The following is a 12,668-nucleotide window of genomic DNA, read 5'->3' on the forward strand; positions in this document are numbered from 1 at the left end:
ATTGAGAAAAAAGATGTGAAGAAAATATCATACAGACCCAATTACAATTTGAAATTATAGAAAATATTTCATCAATGCAGACTAAATTAAAACACAAGAGCTAAAAAACCAACAGTAAGCCATAAAAACATAAGAGAGAAGGAAAATGTAAAGAAATGAATAGAAAGCATAAAACTATTTCAAAAATCATAATTAATTTGTAAAGTTTGAAAATAAATTATAGGTTAAGACTTACTAGAAAAGCACGTATCAGAGAATAAGGGATGAGTAACAGAGGGAAACATGGTTTCCTTAGTAAACACTTCTTGTCTATGCTACATTCCTTCTTGCTGGTCTTCAAATATTTTTGTGTGTCCTTTTTCCCACACAAAGAACAAACTTAATCTATGCTGGGAAAAATAGTCCAAAAGTTTCATGCTGTCAGTTCATCTAGCTTAATGTCCAGGATTTGATTCTTACACAGCATATTCTGTTAATCGTGCTTTGGTGATACTGCTCTTTCTATAAAATGAAGGTTTGTGCAGCCCTGTGTCCAACAAATCTATTTTTCCAATTCATGTCAAAAATGTTAGAGCAAGTTACACCATCAGGTGTAATATTGAAGTCAAATGTTTTCTAATTCCATGTTTAAATCCATCACCAGCATTAATCACAAAAACTTACCTTTGCCACAAGTTGTCATTAGTACAGTTCCTGGAATTAATCAGCTTCAGTACTGGTCTAGAAAATCACCTTTTAAAAAATGTCTACAATAACTGCCAGTGTTTTTCATCTGGTTTCTTATAGTGCCCAGTAGTTCACCATAGTCTTTGGGAAGATTATTAAAAGTGGCATTCTCCACCTCCAATCATCTAAAAGAAGGCGCTTATTTTCCTTGTTTCATTATTTGGAAATAATTATAAAACTAAAATCTTTATTTCTGGAAATTTCTCAATGGTTGTGTGTCTCCCAACTATATCATGACTTTATCTCTCTGATCCTCACCTTCATGACTAAGATAACCTTGTCTCTGCCTGACAAAGGATGGAATGAATATATCCATGCTGCACTATTAGAAGAAATGACATTTACACTCTTAAGCAATGAGAATATCAGTAACATGGATAATAACATATTTGCAATGTGACTCATACCAAACCTTCAAATTTTAGTTCTTCTAATGCTGTAAGTGGATGGTATGGGTGTATGTATGTGTGTGTGCGAAATCCTGTGAATCAGACATGTATTGAGCTAAAATCAATTTAGTGAATACCAGTTCACTAAAAACCAATTGAATAAAATTTAGATTCACCAGAATTTTGTATATGTTACATGCTTATAAAGTTTACAGATTATAACTTCAACAGGTTTCAAATTGTTTTGAATATCCTTTTGAGGTTTCAATTTCCCAATAACTCTTTCATCTTAGCAACTGTGTTATATTTGTTCAGTAGTCAAAATTGTCCCTGTTTTATTGACTAAAATGATAATATAAAAGTATGTTGATTTCTGCTTCCAAATACTGAGCATATTTCAGATGCTTAAATGACATACTAAGTAGTGTTTATATCAGGTAAGCTAAGAAGATGGTAAATAAGGAAAAACAGAAAAACATTAAATATTGTGAAAATCTATTGGAGAAAGAAACTTGCTTCATGTATTCTCCTTGAATTTCAAAAAATATCTATATAACTCTCATTTCGTAATGTCATATTTCCCAAAGTACTGAAAATTATACTCTGGAATTAACTAAATTTTGTTCTGCAGTGGCAAAATTATTTCAGCTATACTAATATTAGTTATATTAAGCTATGTGATGATTTTAAAGAATATCACAGGTAGCAAAATGTCCCATGCCACAACGAAAATAAAAGTAGTTGAGAGAGTAATTTTGTGAATAAATTTTTGGTAATGATCATTTTGTAAATTAAAAATAATGAGGCTTTAGCCATCAAATATAATCCTATGTGGAGGTCCTATTGTACCACCCGTAGAGATAAGTAAAGTGAGGCAGAAAGAGTTTAAGTAATTTGCCCAAATGCATTCTTCAAATAATGTGGAAGATTAGAAGCATGCCTTTACAACTTGTACTGTATTGGCACCTGATTTGTGCTGAATTGACTTTCTGTGACTTTTTCTTTCCCTAATTGGTCAGTTCACTAAATGATTTTTTGCAAATTGATTTATCTAAACAATTAGTACATAGTTAAGATTTTTGAACCTATAAGGAAAATAATATCCTATCACATGTTCAGTAAAAGTTTATAGTAGCATATCGTTTTCAATTTTTGAAGCATTTTGTCTACTATATACCATCCATCTATCACCAATCTATTATCATTTATCTACTGTATCTAGAATGGTCCAAAGTGAAATAAAGCTTAGGTAGCAATTTCCAGTATCAGTATAGGATAGATGGCTCTCCAGATACATCCAGTGAGGTAGGTAGGGGAATTGGAGTCACTGAAGTTCACTTGAGGTTGATTAAGCTCCTGTTTTTAATTGTAGATCATATGACTATATAAGCAAACATACCAACGCTTTTTCCATATGCCAAATATTAATTCATTATATTTCAATAAAATGCATATTTTTTTTAAACAAAACCAACACTTTTATTTTACTAATTAAAGTATTTCACTATAGAGAGGCAACTTGGAAAATAGAAATCTCAGCTCAAGGGCAAAGGCAAACTCTCTTGAGAAAGAAGGTAGCCCAGAATCAAAGGCCAACAGCAGGTAAATGCTAGGTGATGGAGTTATGGGGAGGGGAGGCTTCAAAACTACTCAGGGTTTTGGTTAATGGCTGGAACTTTGGGAGACCTCACAGGTAACCACAGGGCAGGCAGGCCATTCACAAAGTGGGTAGATGTTGATTCCTTCTGAGAATCTTAGATGATGTTCACAGAGCGTCACAGCTCAGGCGGTGAAGTGAGGTGTGCTGTGCTTTCTTTCCGCCTGCTCTCCTGGAGGGGCAGGGCTCGGAACATAAAGCTCTAGCATCAAGGCACGCCTAAGGCTATCAGGGCTAAGAGTGGAGATGGATCTCAGGCCCAAAAACCTGGGGGAAGAGGAAGAGGAACTCTGCCCAGAAAACTTAGTTGGGAGGAGGAGTTGGAAGCACCAGAGGAGGAGTAGCTCTCATTGCTGAGGGATGGGAAGGAAGAACCTCCCAGGGGGTGACGGTGAGGAGGCACGCATACGGACTGCATGCCAACCAGGCGGGGAAGTACCTCTTGGGACCTCAGGATCAGAAGAACCTGGGCTGCTCTGAAAGACCAGCTGTTGTAAGCCAGCGCCATGGGAAAGAGTATTCTCATCAGCTGAACCAGGAGGAGAGCCGCGGCTGAGAAGGGCTGATCTTCGGTGGGTGGAACGGCTCCGGAGGACAGTGCCTGGCGTCATGCTGGTGCTGTGACGAGCAGGGCTTGACCTTGCTGTGCGGCCGCGAAGGACAGGGCATGGGGGGTTGCCGCGGCGTTGGAGGGCAGGGCTTGGCCCGGATGCACCTCTGCGGAAAGCAGGGACTGGCGAGGTGGCTCGGCTGCGGAGATCATAGCCCGGCGCGGGTGCACGGCCAAGGCGAGCTGGGCCTGGCTGAGTAGCGCGGCGGGGAAGAGCAGGACCTAGCTGGGTGGTGCAGCGTCGGATGGCAGGGCCTAAACCAGATGCACGTCTGCGGAGAGCAGGACCTGGCAGGGCGATGCGGCTTCGGCAAGCAGGGCTTGGCCCAGATGCATGGCTGAGGAGTGCAGGGCCTGGCTGCGTTGCCTGACTCGACACAGTAGCCCCGGAATGGCAACGGCTGCTGGGCTGGGACCCTGGAGAAGATGGCTGCAAAGGCCCAGGAAACAGACGCCGCCCTGGAGGCCTCTGAGCAGGGACAGTCTCGTCGCGGTCAGGTTGCTTCCTATGACGGTTGTTTCCGGGTCTCTTGGTCTGGGCCGGGTGCTCGTCGGCGTGGCCAGTGGCCTTTGGGGATGGCCCCACAGCGGCCTGGCTGTCCCCGTGGGGCATCACACATCCAAGGACTTGGTGAGGCCTGCGGCAGCCCTGGAGGTCAGAATGCCTCTTCCCCGGCACGGCGACCATGGAGGGCAGCCGCGGGCCCTCATCCGCCACGAAAATGGAGGCGGCGGTGGCGGCTGCGGTGTTGGAAACGGCAGTGTCGCTCCTCAGGGCGGCGCTGCCCCAGGGAGACGCGTCGCTGGAGACGGTGGGACAGAGGCGGCCAGATCTTGATTCCGGGTCCCACAGCCATCGCCAGAGGCAGGGGCAGCCTCGTTGTTCTGCCCTCCCGCCACCGCGTCCTCCTGCTGCATCTGCTCCTTCTCCATGCCTGACTGGGTGGCCATAACGTCAGGTTTTCCCTCAGAGAGCAGGAATGCAGCTGCTAGTCAAAATAACATGTATTTTTTAAAGACCTACAAATGTGTCTACAATTCAGGGCATCATTTTCTTGGTTTCAGTCAGAACATTTCTAATTAAGGCATAGAGAATTGGATGTTTTTCATTTAGGCAGTTACCTCTAGACCCCCAGACGCCATCACAGAGGTTGACACAGATGTAAAATGTGATAGCATGTGCATATTAACAATGGGTAAACACTGGAAGGGCCTAATGAACTATTCCTTTCCCTAATCCTCTCTCTCAAGTGTCACAACCCACATACACTCAAATACTCTCTATAATTTCCAGATGTGGTAGATAAATATGGCAAAAGTCTTGCTCTTTGTGACACTGCCTGCATCAAATGAGTAGCGACTCGATCCTTTTTGTTTCATCATAGCTGCATAATGATGCCATCTTCATTTGATTTCTAATGTCTCCTCTTCATTCCTTTCGTTTGTATTGCCTGTGTCTCTACTCCTCCCTTTATTTTCAACCAGTGAACTTTGTTGTCAGTGTGCTTTCTAGCATGTATAAGTAAATATTTTGCTGATTAGCTCAATACGTGTCATGATAGTGAGAGATGAAGCCAGCTGGACTTCCTGGGTCCAGTCGGACTTGGAGAACTTTTCTGTCTAGCTAAAGGATTGTAAATGCACCAATCAGCACTGTGTAAAAATGCTCCAGTCAGCATTCTGTGTCTAGCTAAAGGATTGTAAACACACCAATCAGCACTCTGTAAAATGGGCTAATCAGCACTCTGTAAATTGGACCAATCAGCACTCTGTAGGATGGACCAATCAGCAGGACATGGGCAGAGACAAATAAGGGACTAAAAGCTGACCACCCCAGACAGCAGCAGCAACCTGCTGGGATCCACTTCCATGCTGTGGAAGCTTTGTTCTTTCACTCTTCACAATAAGTCTTGCTGCTGCTCACTCTTGGTGTCTGCACCACCTTTAAGAGCTATAAAACTCGCCACGAAGGTCCGCGGCTTTATTCTTGAAGTCAGTGAGGCCACGAACCCACCTGAAAGAAGAAACTCCGGACACATCTGAAGGAACAAACTTGGGACACACCATGTTTAAGAGCTGTAACACTCCCCAGGAAGGTCCATGGCTTCATTCTTGAAGTCAGCGAGACCATGAACCCACTGGAAGGATCCAACTCTGGACACAATAGGATTAATCAGAACCTTAATATGTAGAATGTTAACTTCTGTGTTTTTGATTTCTGCATCAGGGAGAGCCATTCTCATGATTACTTACATAATGGAAGATTCTGTCTTATAGTTCTTAAGGACTAGATTTTCTTCTTGAACTTTAAAAGTAAGGTTTCATCTTGTGAAAAGACCTGTGAGAGCCACGTGCCAGGGAACTCCAGGCATCCTCCAGGAGCTAAGAGCAGTCAGCAAGGAAGCAGGGACCTCGGTTCTGCAACTGCAAGGAACTGAATTCTGCCAACAGTTTCATAGTTTTAGAAGAGAACACTGTGCTCTAGAAAGAAGTAATGCCCAATAGAGATATGTATTGCAGCCCTGCAACTCTCTGAGCAGAGGGCCCAGCTAAGGCACACCAGGACTCTCTGAGCCACAAAAGTAGAAGATAATAGATGTTATGAAACAGCAGACATTTATTTCTCACAGTTCTGGAGACTACACGTCAGAGATCAAGAGACTAGCGTCAGAGATCAAGAGACTGGTGAAGGTCTACTTCCTGGTTCAGAGATGGTGCCTCCTGTCATCATATGGTGTAAGGGAAGAGCTGGTTTCCTGGGGTTCCTTTTATAAGTGCACTAATCCCATTTATGAGCGTAGGCCCTCATGACCTAAGCACCTGCCAAAAGCCCCACCTCTTAATCCCTTACCTCCTAATACCTAATACTCCTACTACCAATCATCTTGAGGATTACAATTTCAATATGTAAATATTAGGGGACATAAACAATTAGAACATAATATGATTATTTTTCATAAACTATATTTTTCTTTACTCTTAATGCTCCACCTGTTTAAAGATTTTGTCAGTTTCCTCTGGTAGTTCTGTGTCACTAGGTCTGAATTTTGCCTACTCTGCCTGAAATCTCTCTGTGTTATTCTTTCCTGTAGATAAATTTTCGGTTTCTTGTTCAGCTTATTTTTTACTAAACTCAGGTTTTAGGAGAGTGCTAAAGAACACATTGCCATAGAACAGGAAAGAAATCTAGTCTTTATTTGTATGGCCATGTGATATAAAGTGTGGCAGGCACCTCTGCTTCCTTCTCTCTGATCTGCTGCTTCTCTTTCAGATCCTAAGGTTCAGCCTGACCCTGAGGTTATCACACTCCTAGCCATTCTTGAGTCAGAAATTCCCAGTACGCACAAGAATAAAAAACCTCTATGGAAATGAGGCTATTATGTATACAATTTTGAGCGTCAAGCTCTTCCCAGGATCCCACCTTTCTGATTCTGTTCTCCATGATTTTCTGCAGCCAAGAAGGTAGAAATTATGCACAAATCCCCCTTGCTGAGATGCAGAGCTTACATAGAGTTTCACTTACATAGAGTTGCCACATCTCAGGAGCCCTTTGTCCCATAGAAATCCGACATCATGGAGCCGGCAGGAGAGCAGAAGGGAAGCCAAAAGCTGTGTTTCATGCACGTAGAATTCCCCCGTTTCCCTTGTCCCTTCCATTCCATCTCCTTCTCTTAAGATCCTTCTGTACTTTCCTACATTAGCTTGGGGTATGCCCCTTGGGTATTTCCAAAAGACATGCTTTAAGAGTGAACTTTAATAGTTTAATGCTAAAAATAAAAATAGAGACATGATAAAAAATAAGACCAAGTAAGACACAGGCCCTGTAAACATGGATAGTACTTTTAAAAAATCTAATTAGCATTTTCTTTTTAAATACCAATATTAAAAATGTTATAATTTTAGATACAGAACTTCTAGATAGAACAAAAATATCACATGAAAAATAATAAGTATTTTACTATCTGGAGAGCTAGTTATTATCTTTACATAAACTGAGAAGGGAAAATTCAGTTAAACCTTCTGTTTTGTTTTGTTTTGTTTTGTTGTTGAAATGAGTCTTGCTCTGTCACCCAGACTGGAGTGCAGTGGTGCGATCTGGGCTCATTGTAACCTCTGCCTCCCAAGTTCAAGTGATTGTCCCCTCTCATCCTCCTGAGTAGCTAGGATTATAAGTGTGTACCACCACACCCAGGTAATTTTTGTATTTAGTAGAGACAGGGTTTCACCACACTGGTCTTGAACTCCTGGTCTCAAGTGATCCACCCACCTCAGCCTCCCAAAGTGCTGGGATTACAGGCATGAGCCACCGCACCTGGCCTATTAAACCATTTTTTAAGTTCATTTATTATCAATCGCTTTTATCCTTTAAAAGACAAGGATTAATTACCCTCTTATGGAATGACAGTAAAATCTAACATCTTCTTTGTTTTCCCCTTAATATAGTGTTGGAGAGGATGTGGAGAAATAGGAACACTTTTACACTGTTGGTGGGATTGTAAACTAGTTCAACCATTATGGAAAACAGTATGGCGATTCCTCAAGGATCTAGAACTAGATGTACCATATGACCCAGCCATCCCACTACTGGGTATATACCCAAAGGATTATAAATCATGCTGCTATAAAGACACATGCACACGTATGTTTATTGCGGCACTATTCACAATAGCAAAGACTTGGAATCAACCCAAATGTCCATCTGTGACAGACTGGATTAAGAAAATGTGGCACATATACACCATGGAATACTATGCAGCCATAAAAAAGGATGAGTTTGCGTCCTTTGTAGGGACATGGATGCAGCTGGAAACCATCATTCTTAGCAAACTATCACAAGAACAGAAAACCAAACACCGCATGTTCTCACTATAGGTGGGAACTGAACAATGAGATCACTTGGACTTGGGAAGGGGAACATCACACACCGGGGCCTATCATGGGGAGGGGGGAGGAGGGAGGGATTGCATTGGGAGTTATACCTGATATAAATGATGAATTGATGGGTGCTGATGAGTTGATGGGTGCAGCATACCAACATGGCACAAGTATACATATGTAACAAACCTACATGTTATGCACATGTACCCTAGAACTTAAAGTATAATAAAAAAATATTAAAAAAAAAAAGAATATCTTAATGCATCAACCTCTATTCAAGTAGATTCAGGAGACATGCAGTCTTTAAAACTGTAGTTCTCTTCTCACATGAAATTAGCATGCACACAGACACACACATGCACAGAGTGGGAAGAATATTTCAGAAAGCATACTTTTAATCATTTCATATTGGATTTATCTTTTTAACATATTTACTAATATTTGAAAGATAACTTTAGATCTTAAACCAATTTATGTTTTCATCACACTTATGCAATGAAAATACATGTAAATCATTTATAATTTATACAATTTGTAATAATTAAAATGCTGTTAGAATTTATTTATAAATTATTGATTTTAATCATCAATTTAAACCCTCTCCTCCTTCAGCACCTAGTTTTACCACCTACATACATGCTCATTCCAGCTATTCTAAAAATTTTTAAGAAGAATTAAAAGAAAATACTTTCATTTGTACACCTGAATCTCCATTGTTATATAAAATAAATAAAAATCATAACAGTAATTAGTAAAATATTTTAGTGATAAAGATAAGTAGTGATCTGAACTTGATTATTTGGAAAAGATAAGCACAAATTCATCAGGCTTATGACATTTAATAATGTTTTGTTCCTGTTCTTTTAACAGTTTGAAAAATATATTTTTTATCTGTCTAAAAAATATAAGCTAACATTAAATCCACTATTAATTTAAATTTAAACTAATATCTCCTGATCTTGAAGAGTTAAGCAAATATGTAAACTGATCATTTTTTCTTTTGAAAGGATCCATCAATCACCATAGCATACTTACTCTTTAACATAATGAATTAGAAATCAGACCTATCATCTTATATTTAGTGTTCCTCTGTGTAAATAATTTTAAAAAGCTATTAAAATGTGGGAGAATAAAGAGTGAGGATTCACTTTATTCATTTCAGACTAAAATATATAAACTAAATTTTGAAATAGCTAATTTTGGATTTATATTTGTAGAAGACAGAGCAAATGACAGATCAAACAGTGATGCACCTAATCTGTGTTTCTGCCAGTATGACCTTAAGAGAGACATGGCTTGCAAGCATAGGAGAATCTGATGGGTGCTTTCCTGAGATGATTATGGAAATGTTATGTATAAATAAATAATCAGTACATACATTTATAAAGACTTCTAATCAGGGACTATAGCATGTGTGATTGCAATCATATTCTATTTATTAAGACTTGTTAATGACAATGAGACATGTTTTATAGCTAAGAGTTTTTATTCCAAAGAAGGTTTTTCACATTATTTTATTTTTTTCTTAATTCATTTAATAGTATTGTTCAAACTGATTGCTTTATTTTATTAGATTTGCAGACTGGGGACTTTATTCTTTTTCTAAGTGCTAATACTGCTTACTTGTTCAAAAGAAAAATGTTAAATGCAACACAACACAATTTAGGACATGAATTTTAAAAAAATGCAATCAAAAGGCAGAAAGTGATATTCCCTTGAAAGGCCCCAGTGGTAACATAACAGCTGAAACTAGCAACAATTGTGGTTCTAGTTAAGCTCATCTCATATGCAAAATTACTTTGTGAACATCTATACTCGAACATAAACCTGAATAAAAATAGTTTTTAATATACAGCTGTTACTTACAATCAGATGACTTTTCTAAAAATGAGTTTATAATGCTCTATTTCTTTATGATGTTCAAAAATCTTCAGTTATCCTATTCAAAAACTCGTAATGGAAAATGCCATAGTGTATCAAAGAAATATTAATTTCTCAAGTTATCTGAGACTATCTACTGGGTAACTCTTCATAAAATTGCGAAGTTTCATCTTAAAATATAATCTACTTTTAACATCTGTAGAATAGCATGCCACTTTGAGTGATGGTTGCTAGACTCAGTAAATATTAAAACAGTATTGGGAAATGTTACCTAATAAGATAGTGTTCTATAAGCAGAATTTTGAGTGTGCAGCATGGAATGTCTGTTTAAAAGTCCATATATTAAGTTAATGATGCTACAGCTTTTGGCCCATTTATGGAGCCTTTATCAGGAGTTGAAACATAGAGCCTGGTGGCCTCTAATGGACTGGTCTGCTTACAACTTAAAGTGAACTGATAAAGGATAGACAACAAGAGGAAACTTTGAGTGCATTATGTATTTTGCAGAATCACCTATTTCCTTCTTTTTGTTTACTTTTATCATCTGTAAATGAGAATAAATCCCTATTAAAAAGAATGTGAGAAGATAGAAGGTAATTGCTATGGTTTGAATGTATCCCCCTGCAAAAGCATGTGCCAGAAACCTGATCCCCAATGGAACCATGTTGGGAGGTCGGCCCTAATGAGAGGTACTTAGGCCATGAGAGAGGAGTGAATGGACTGATGCTATTATCTTTGGAGTGGATTCATTATAAAAGAGGAAACTTGCCCCCCCACCTTTACATATACCCATTCTCCCTCTCTCTCTCTCTCTCTCTCTCTCTCTCTCTCTCTCTCTCTCTCTCTCTCTCTCTTCCTTTCTTGACCTCCCACCACCCACCATGGAATGAAACAGCAAGAAGGCCCTCACCAGATGCTGGGCCCTAGGGCCCTGTTTCTTGGGCTTCCCAGCCTCCAGAATTGCAAGAAATAAATTGTTGTTGTTTTTTATAAATTACTCAATCTTAGTTCTGTTCCTTACCAATTACTCAGCCTAGCACAAGGTGGACTAAGGCCATAATTCTATATACTCACAAAGGTTATTTGTAAGGAAGCAAGTATGTTCTTAAGACAGAAACTTCAGTAAAATTAAAATGTTATAGGGTATGATGCTAGTTTATCTTCTTATATTAATACAATGAGAATAAGTTATTACATGCTGCAAAATATATTTGGAAAGCAATATATGTGTTGTTATATGACACACTCTTATTCTGGGCCAAGAAAATTTACCCACCCCATTGGTTTGACCACATGGCTTCCTTTGAACAGTGGATGCTATTGTGAAAAATATTAACTGAGGCTTTTAATGAATTCAGCCAGTTTAACATACTACTTGCCCTCTGGTGAATCTACTTGAGAAGAGAATGTCCAAGTGGCCCGGAGCCCGGGCTTCTGCAATAGGAATAATAATGGTCCCCCAAAGTCACCTATGCCCTAGTCTTAAGAATATGTGAATATGTTATCTTTCATGACAAAAACAATTGCAGATGTGATTAAGGATCTTGAAATGATATGATCTTTGACTATGTGGATGGATTCAATGTAATCACAATGTTTATAAGAAGAAAGAAATATACTCAGACAAAGAGAGAGAAAAGAGACACTAAGAAAGGGCTACTAACCAAGGAAGATGGGTAGATTTTAGAGACTGGAAAAGTTAGGAAAGTACATTCTCCCTTAGAGGCTCTAGAAATAACACAGCCCTATCAACATTTAGTTTTTAAACCTCTTACTGCCATAACTGTCAGATAACAAATTTGCATTCTTTTAAGTCAATAAGTCTGTCATAATTAGATTTTTTTGTTTGTTTTTGAGACTGAGTCTCCACTCTGTCACCCAGGCTGGAGTGCAGTCACGTAGTCTTGGCTTACTGCAACCTCCACCTCCTGGGTTCAAGTGATTCTCCTGCCTCAGCCTCCTGAGTAGCTAGGATTACAGGCATGTGCCACGATACCCAGCTAATTTTTTTTTTTTTTTTTTGTATTTTTAGTAGATACAGGGTTTCACCATGTTGGTCAGGCTGGTCTCGAATTCCTGACCTTGTGATCTGCCTGCCTCAGTCTCCCAAAGTGCTGGGATTACAGGCATGAGCCACCATGCCCGGCTGTGTGTGGTAATTTGTTAGAGTAACAATAGGAAACTAACAAAGCATCCACAAACACATAAGACAGAGACCTAAACCCAAGAGTCTGGGCCCAGGTCCACCAGATTTTGGTCTAAAAGAGATCCTAGATGAGCCGAAAAGTTTACTTGTGAAGTTGAAATTCTCTCTTTCTCTCTTTGTCTTTCTTTCTATTAAAAAGAAAAATAAATAAACAACCCTCTCTCTCTCTCTCTGTCTCTCTCTCTGTCTCTTTCTCTCTCTCTCTCTCTCTACATATATATATATATATATATATATATATATATGTATATATATATGTATGTATTTTTCCTGTTTTAACAAAAACAAAGGATTATAGACAGGTACATGACACATAGATTC

At 39.3% G+C, this 12,668-nt stretch overlaps 1 pseudogene; it reads right to left on the reverse strand.

The window, feature by feature from the left end:
• Positions 1–2,890: 2,890 nt before the first annotated feature.
• LOC104670755 lies at positions 2,891–4,333 on the reverse strand (annotated as a pseudogene).
• Positions 4,334–12,668: the final 8,335 nt, after the last annotated feature.

The sequence above is a fragment of the Rhinopithecus roxellana genome, chromosome 3 (genome assembly GCF_007565055.1).
Source record: "Rhinopithecus roxellana isolate Shanxi Qingling chromosome 3, ASM756505v1, whole genome shotgun sequence".
In the NCBI taxonomy this organism is placed as follows: Eukaryota; Metazoa; Chordata; class Mammalia; order Primates; family Cercopithecidae; genus Rhinopithecus; species Rhinopithecus roxellana.